Raw genomic sequence first — 8,908 nt, 5'->3', positions numbered from 1 at the left:
AAAATGACTTTAAGATGATGGCATCAGGAGCCTCCCTGCCTTCTTGCAGGCAGGCTCGGATTACTGCAATTTACAGGAACAGTTCTCTGTTTGAAATTAGGAAAATTACTGTAAACCTCAGCCTTTCAAAAGGAAAATTCCACTTGTACCCCAGCCATGTGCCTACGCACATCAACTGAGATGACAGCATGCACCCACTCTTGCAAGTGCAAGTTACAGCTCTGCTGCTTATGCGCATGCCAGTGGACAAGCTCACACCTCTGCCTCCGGCAGCACTCAAACAACAGACTCTCCCTCTGAGCGAGAACTATGCCCAGGAACACCACTGGTCTGAAAAGTCCAGACACTTGCAATGTAGATGTGCCTCCTCTGGAAGGCAACTCAGCAATCTGTCTCAAAGTCTTTACCAGAATTTCCCACAGTGATTCGAGCCTGCCCCTGTCTTTTCTGAAGCCTGACTGTAGGCAAAGACAGGCACCTAGGGCTCTGGAGAAGTCAGAATTCTGGAACTTTTCAAAATCACATTTGAAAATAGTAGGATTCCTTGTCTCTTTCCTTGAAGCTTCAGGTTCCTACCTCAAGTACTCTGCTGGACCCTGGCCTGTTGCTAGGGAAGACAGAGTCCTATGGTACAAAACTGGCCAGGGTCACCTCCTGGGGGACAGGGAGGTACAGCTCCAACCTGAGGATCTTTCTTCTAGAGGTTATAAAAGCCCCCAAATGGAGGCTCGGTAGACTAAATGACGTATTCCCTTATTTTGAAATTCTGTGTTGTTATTAAACTCATGTTCCTCAAGGAATTTAGAGAAAGGTTCATAATTGTGTTGGGTGAAAGGCAGAAAATGGAAAGTGATATTTAGTTTTTACTATGTACTAGGGATAACTATTAAGTAAATTTTAGTACAATATGCAAGTACATGAAGAAGAGACAAATGTTTACAATCTGATATCCTCCTGGTAAGTTTATGTCTGTGTTTTCTCCATTTCCCAGGTATTTATGCTGGTGTTTGCCTTTTTTTAAAATCAGGACAAAATAGCTTTTAAAAATTAACTGCTAAATTGAACAACCTAAGATGGGAAGAGAACAATTTGCTGCTTACATCCTGAATCAGAGATTCTGTAATTTCTAAAGCCAACACATAAATGACATGAAGATTACCTAGAAAGAGTCAGTGGCTCTTTTGAGAAATAGTTTGGAAGAAATCCATTCAGTAGCTCTTACTGAAAGTAGGGTCACATTTTATTTAATTGCATTTTTTGCCAAGCAAAGCTCTTGAACAGTGTCCTGGCTTGGAGTCCATGTGTTTTAGACATCATACCTTTAAAACTGTGTCTTTAGTATTCATTTGCATAATGTGCACAATGCTTGGCACATAGGAATAGAAATGATCAAAAAATAGACTGCCAGAGGAAGCCCATTTTTCTTGGAGGCAATGGGTGATCACCTTGTTCCCCTCAGCTACCTGCTCGCATACTGTGCAGTGCAGTGAGGGAGCTAGAGAGGGGGTTCAGATGGAGTCTCTGCTCTGAAAAGTGACTAGTGGACAAGGTGATTTTGGGAACTATCTTCCTTTATTTAGCCGGAACCAGGCCCTTGATGGGAGGATCCTTATAGAAGGTTTGGGTGTGGATCTTATGAGGTACATTGGAGATGTAATCAAACCTGGAAAAGCCAAAGTGGATAGGAAGGTATCCCATGAAATCTCCAGAGAGAGGACCAGAGGGCCAAGCTGTAGGCAGAACCTCGGGTGAGTCAGGAAGGGCTTTGGGGATCTTTCCAACCGCCTGACATAGTTGTCACTCACTCCCACGTCCACCGGTTTTGCAGCTGTGCTCTGGCACAGTCTTCAGTTGGTTTCTCCCTTCTCTGACTCTGTCCATGGACCTAGCTTTGCTCTGGCTTTCAGCCTCTTTTCTCTGCTTTCTTGCTGAATTTCTTTTCCCTGGGTTGCTTGATCTTGGGCTTGGTTGAGAAAGAAGGTATAAATAATACAAAGTGATGGTAACTATAAGAGGATAAAGTAAAAAGGCATTTGTGGAAAATGAAAACTTTGCTAATTATGCCTACAGAGACGGATGGTAAGAGAGAGGGTGGGGTGATGAGTGTGTTGGCCCTTGGAGGATGAGCAGCAAAACTGGGAGATATCCAGAAATGTCAAACTATGTGGGATTCGTCATTTGGGTAGCTTACAAATGGGGCTCGTAAGGTAGGTTGGAACAGAAAGCATTCGGTCCTGTCATTGTAAGAGAAGAGCTAATCATTCTTTCTCTGCAGGTGGATTTTTAAGCATAGACCTCACTGCTCCAAGTATGCTTTGCAAGCTGGCAAAATCAGCAGTATCCAGAAGCCTGGTGAAATGCAGAGATTCAGGTGCCTGTGGAAAGGCATTTATTCTTCCTGAGAAGCCCTATAGGTACGTCTTGGTGGTGCTGGAAGGGAGACAGTGACCACAGTAGGCCATTCTAATGCAGGGAGGGTGAGCAGATGAGAAGGGAAGGTCAGGCTTTGTGCTTAGGTAAAAAAATAACAAACAAGAGAAAGCCCACCCATTTGTATCACTATGATGTGTCAGTCAAATGTAAATAAGACAAAGGATACCAAAGGAGCAAGGAGAGAAGTAAATACAAATCTGCAGGGAGTAGAGTGTCCCACAGAGGCCCAGGGCCATGGTAGGGTGGTCCCATTCAAGGTCCTACACATGATGGCTGAAAGGCAAAATACACCATGTTGGGGTTGTTGAAGGAGGCTTCAGTTTATGAGGACAGGAGGCAGGAAGAGATGATGCTTGTCTGGAGCTGGTGAAAGAATGGGGCAGCAAGGCATGAGTCCACCTCAGAGGAAATGCTCCATGCATAGGCGAATGGCAAGGGACTGACAGCAGTTTCTTCCAGTGCTCATTTGTTTGCTTTTTAAAAATAGTAAGCTTTATGTGAAAGTCGGAGAGAGAGAGAGTGAGCAAGCGAGAGAGAGACAGAGTTCCTGATCTTCCATCTGTTGGTTCACTCCCCAGATGCTTGCAGCAGTCAGAGCTGGAGCAGGCTTCAGCCAGGAGCCAGCAACTGTACCCAGGTCTCCCACGTGGGCAGCAGGGGCCTCATTATCTGAGCAATCACCGGATGTCTCCCCAGAGTGTGCATTAGCCTGAAGCTGAAGTAGAGTAGCCAGGACTCAAACCCAGCACTCAGATGTGATAGCTTAGCCTGCTGACCACAGCACCTATCCCCCTTGCTGTAAGCTGAGAAGGAGCCTAGGTGTGGGAGACAATGCAGCCTGGAGGAAGAGGGACATCTCTGGTCCTTCCTAAGGAGCTGTCACTTGGCCCTGCACCCTACTGCACATCAGGTTGCAGTGTCCTGTCCACAGCGGGCATCCATGCTATTGAACCTTCAGCGGTGCCCCCAGTTAAGCCCCGTGCAGCTGCAGAGGATCTTCATTTCTTCTCACCTTCTAGGGCTAAGGAGGACATTGCTGGCCTGGAGGAAGACAGGAAAGGCAGCAGGGGAAGGTACTATGGGGGGTTCCTCTAGGGGCCATCTCTTTGGCTTACAGTGCCCTGGGTGATAGCAATCCTGGGGCAAGGCTGCAGGACTCCAAGCCCATCTTCTTGGCCCCAGGCCCCTGCATGCCTGTGGCCTCCTCCCCAGCTGCTCATCCTTCTCTCTCTGCTGCCTGCTGCGTTGGGCTGCCCTGGTTCTTACCCTGCCCTCCAGGTGCCTCCTTTCCAGCTGTTCTGGATTGGGTGTTCTTCCTCCCCACATGGCCAGCTCTGATCTTACCTAAAGCCTGGCCAGAGGAGGGCTGCCACTTTCCTGACTCCTGGGAAGTCAACTCCATATCAACTTTCCGTGTATTCACATGGCCACCCAGCCCAGCCAAATCCCACCTCTACCAGTGATTGAGTTTAAACATTAAGTTTCCAATGGCTTTGCCAGCTTGGTCTGCTCCAGGCAGTTGTTTAAGTGTGAATGGTCTTTTAAATCCAATAGAAACTTTCCGAAGTGGTCTATAGAGAATAACCATTCCCATTTTACAGATGTGGAGAGTGAGGCACAGGAGGTAGCATTTTGGCACCACAGGTTTTGAAAGCAGGGAGTCTCCAAAGAGGCACCTCCCTCACCATAGCATCTGTTCCATGGAGGGAAAACTCTAAAAGCACTCAGCTGAACAGAGAGGCCAGTTGTCATTCTCGAGGCATTTCAGTTGGAGGTAAAAAAAAATTAGCCATTGGACAGCCAGGATGCCTGTGATGCACGTACCAGGTTCTGTGTGTGTGTGAGAGGGGTGTGGTTTCTGAGTTTCTATGACTATCATGAGACCTACGAAGGCAGCAGAGAGAGAGGAGGTCAATTCCTCATCCAAAGCGGGTGGAGTAGGGAAGGAAGAGCACCGAGCAGAAAGAAGCAAATGAAGCAGTGCTTGATGACGGAATGTGGAAAGCAGCAAGGGTTCTCCCACTCCATCGTCCTCACTCCATTCCCCTGTGCTGTTATTTTAATAAATACCTGAAGCTCAGTATTGATACAGTATTTAGTTTAAGTTTTGGAGACCAGAAGTTCAACATCAGCAGCCCTGTCTGTGTGGCCTTCGGCGGAGGGTCCATGGCAGAGGATGGGGAGTGCATGTGGAAGAGAGACACCACATGGTGAGACAGGAAGTCAGGAAATGGAGAGGGCCCAGGCTTCCTGTCTTACAACAGTCCTCTCCTGAGAACAACTTGGGTCCCACAGAACCACAGTTACTTCCTTCCCAGGACACAATCCTCAAATTACCTCTCACTGATTCACACTGAGCACCGACCCTGCAACACACAAGCCCCTGACCCCCACCCCCTGTGGATACACTGAAACCATACCCAACCCATGCACATAACATCTCTGAGGAGTGCCTTGATTCAGTGGAGGTGCAGTGGCCTCTGCCTGCCTGCTCTTCCTCTCTGATCAGGTTTGGCCCCTCTGCTCCCTCCTCCCCAATCTTCCTCTCCTGGAGGCAGGTGAATGCTCATCCTTCATCAGTTGTTCTTCCCATAGCACTCATGTACTTCCTCCTTGCAGCTCACCATACCTCCTGCTTACTTGTAACAAATAAATTGTCTGCTATATTATCATGCCATGATTATTAGGCATGTAGTTATCAGAGAACTGTGGACTCCTCAAGGACAGGACGATGTCCTTCCATCTCTGTAGTCCTTGACCCAGAGTGGACCCTCACAAATGTCAAAGGACCCATTAATGCTTTGTAACACTACTTGGCGTTTCCTACCTAGGATGGGCTTATTCTTGGGAGTAGAAATTTGGGAGCATATCTCAGAACCATGAACATAAACACCGTCTCTTCTACTACTTCAGGCTGTACCACAACCGAATGAATGGGGAAGAAGGAACTCAAGGGATATCCAATAAGACACTTACAGAGAGGAAGGATGTTTTAGAATAGATTTGGTGTTTGTCTTTTGGAGACTGGCTCAGGGAACGGGTGAACAGGAGCTGGAGGAAAAGAGCAACGTGGGCACTCCTGCTCTGCCAGCCACTAGGAGGGAAGCACGGGGCAGGTTTTGGTGTTTAGAGCTTCTGTTCCCTTGTCCCTAAGATGTATTCTTCACAGAGATGCCATGAGAGAGAATGCCAGGCATAGTAAGCATTTGCCAGGTACCTGTCAGTGCTCGCCATTTTGTCTCTATGCTTGTTTCCCATGGTCTTATTCATTGTCATTTCCTTGGCATGAACACAGCGTTTGCCACAGCATGACTGACTGACCGCATGGGTGTGCAGTGAATACCCTCCTGTGATGGCACAAAACACTGAGGTTCTAGGTATGAGTGTCAGTCCCACTGCTAACACTGATGGGCTCTGTGAGCTTGGGCTTTCCTATTGTAGTTCCCCCCAGCTATTAATGAAATTTAACATCATTTTAAAACATGTTATTAGGTCCCAGGGACTGACGTAGCTGAAGCACTTAGAGCTTTCGAGATGAAGGTTTCTATTCAGTAGATAAGGCTAACCTCACGAGGCAGGCTCAGCCACCACCCTGCAATGTATGCTACATGAAGGGTCTGATTCTGCTGCTTCTATTCCTGGTTTAAAGTGAAATGAGTTTTCAATCAAGCCACTGTTTATTATTTTTTTTAAGATTTACTTTATTTTACTTGAAAGCCAAAGTTACAGAGAGGGAGGGAGAGATAGAGAGATTTTCCATCTGCTGGTTCACTCCCCAAATAGCTGCAATGGCCAGAACAGGCCAGTCCAAAACTAAGAGACAGGAACTTCCTCCAGATCTCCTATGTGGGTGCAGGGGCCAAAAGCCTTGGGCTATCCTCGGCTACTTTCCCAGGCCTTTAACAGGGAGCTGGACTTGGAAATGGAGCAGCTGGGACACAAATTGGTGTTCATTTGGGATGTAGGTGCTGCAGGTGGAGGTTTGGTCTACTAAACCATGGCACGGGCCTCCAAATATTGTTTTTTTGTTTTTGCTATTGGAGCACAATGAATATTTCTGAAATATAACTCTCTTGAGCTCTCTGGTCTCTATTTCATGTTTCCAGAATAATTTAATCTTAGCCCTTCCTATTTCTCTCTATGGGTTTTGTTTGAAATTCAATAATTGCTCAAGAGACCAACAGGAATGTCCTAGAACTGGGAACCACTTTGGCTTGGGGAAGATAACAGCAGCTAGAGGTGGCAGAGCAGCCAGACAGGCAGGTGGGAAAGGAGACAGGTCAGGGGGCTCTCTGGGGAGTTTGCTCATAAGTGGGCACGTGGCCACCTGTATGATCACAGTGGCCCCCTTGGAGACGTCAGCTGTCACTGGAGCTGCTTGGCCATTGTCTTATGCAGCAGTTAATATCCACAGTTCGCTCCCTGATGTGATGGAGGAAGGGCTTTGAAACCAAAGACTGAGGTGAATGAAGACGGGGTGAAAGTGACTGAGGCTTTGGGGATGGGTGTGGCTGGTGATGGTCAGTCAAGGTCAGAGAGAGCTGAGGCCTAAAGTGATAACAAAAAGGAAGAGACATTCAAGTGGAGCGCTGGTTAAGGAGGAGGAGGCTGACAAAGAGATACAGGGCAACTTGAGGGGGAACAACCTGAGGTGGGGAAGGTTAGGCACACTCCAGTGGACTGCAAGTCCTGGAGTGCTGATAGTGGAAAAGGAAAGGTGAGGACAAGAGGTATCTGGAGACCACTGCAGTTTGAGGTGAACCACAGAGTGAAGTCATGAGCTAGATGACAGTATGATTTTGAGTCATTGGCAAGAGTCTCTCCTCCACTCACAATGTGAAAAGCATTGTGGAGGGACGCCACTGAGGCCCCAGGCCTAGCCTCCATTCCCTGAGGCACAGAGCCCCCAGGAGACAAGCACTGCCCTACCTTGTTTCCAATTGTGTGGGCTCTTAATGGGCAACTATTCTCACTTCTCCATAATTGTCCTCATTTGTGTACATCTTCTGATAGCTTTTCAGGTTAATAGGATAAAAGGATGTAAATGAAATCCAAGCAGGGAAAAATATCTGCTCCACCTAAGTCAGTCTTTTCCATAGCCTACAGTTTCAACCAAGTGTTTGGACTTTTGTAAATGATGAAAGAGGTAACAGAACAGACTGGAGTCTCCTGTCCAGCAGGTGCATCTGCTGGATTCCCAGACACCAAAGGTGACGGAGATGGCCATCTGTGGACTTCAAAGCAGCAGCATCTGCAAGCCAAGGCCTCCGAGCCCATTTAACAAACATCAGGTAGCCCAAAGACATGAAGAAGAAAATGCTTTCACATCTTCATATCTGGGAGCATTTAGAAATTCCAAATAGATGGTTTAGAAGAGGACAGAAAGAAATTCCTTTTATTGCTCAGCCCATAAATCATAGCCACTTAGGTTTATACCCTCCTAGCCATTGATCATTTCGGTCCCCCTCACTTTCTCCGCCTCTTGAATATATGCATACACACTCTGATTAAACAAAGATCTCTCTCAATTTGAAGCTGTTTCAACATGTGTAAGATCAAAGTGTTGACATTATTCCTTCCAGGCCGACCATAAAGGACATAAGAAGTCCCTTTGGTGCTGCTTCTGTCTCCAGAAAATGTTAATCTTTCAGGAGATCATGGAGACTTTCTGGAGAAAAGACATCTGACCTGTGGCTTACAGATTGAGTGGCTGCCACTAGTGATAATGGGATGGGGATTCCAGATAAAGGGGAAAAAATCAACAACAGTTTCCAGAATTATTTATATGAAGGTGGAAAAAATGGATTTCAAAGATTTTTGCTTCCAAAGGTTTCTGAAACCCATGCATACAGGGAGTCTTCAACAAAGCTCATGATGAATGCAGGTTACGAAACGAAGTACACATTTAAACTGTGTTTTAAATCAAAATCAATAACTTTTAAATCTGTTTTCCATGGACTTTTTAAAGTCTCCTTGTCTTTTTACAGGGGGCTAAAAAAAATCTCAGAGTCTTTTCTAAATGTAAAAATTCAGGCAGGAAAGAGGTGTCACTTTGCTATTTTTGAGAAGGTTTTAGCATTTGTCATAGAGCAGTTATCTTTGCTAGCTATGACGTAGAGAAATCCTGGCTTTAAGCCTTATGTGAGCCATGTGGCTTTGCCCACAGAATGATTTTCTTCCAGGCTGTGGACCCAGCATGCTCCAAACTTGGTGCACTTAGTGACAGACAATGGCAACTCAGGAAATTCTCCCTGCCATTGGAAAGGCAACCCAAGGCATTCAGTTTTGGTGAAAAGCAGATTTGTAACTAAACCACCTTCTTGTCTTTCCTTTCTCACTTTTTCCCTCCTTGATCTTGGTTGCAAACACTGCCCTCCAATCACACAATGATTCTCCCTGAAGAAAACAGCTTCCCTCTTGTCCATCTCCCACTCTCTATGACTGAGGGGGAAGGCTGCAGGAGGATGGGAGGATG

At 46.5% G+C, this 8,908-nt stretch overlaps 1 long non-coding RNA gene across 1 annotated transcript; it reads left to right on the top strand.

Moving 5' to 3' along the window:
• The first annotated feature begins 405 nt into the window (after positions 1-405).
• On the top strand, positions 406-8,005 carry LOC131481257 (uncharacterized). The gene is made up of 3 exons (XR_009246190.1): positions 406-1,168; positions 2,276-2,414; positions 7,540-8,005. It is a non-coding gene; the product is annotated as an uncharacterized LOC131481257 (long non-coding RNA).
• Positions 8,006-8,908: the final 903 nt, after the last annotated feature.

This window comes from Ochotona princeps, chromosome 10, assembly GCF_030435755.1.
Source record: "Ochotona princeps isolate mOchPri1 chromosome 10, mOchPri1.hap1, whole genome shotgun sequence".
Taxonomy (NCBI): domain Eukaryota; kingdom Metazoa; phylum Chordata; class Mammalia; order Lagomorpha; family Ochotonidae; genus Ochotona; species Ochotona princeps.
The sequence above is the reverse complement of the archived record's forward strand: the minus strand, read 5'-3'. Positions and strand labels throughout refer to the sequence as shown.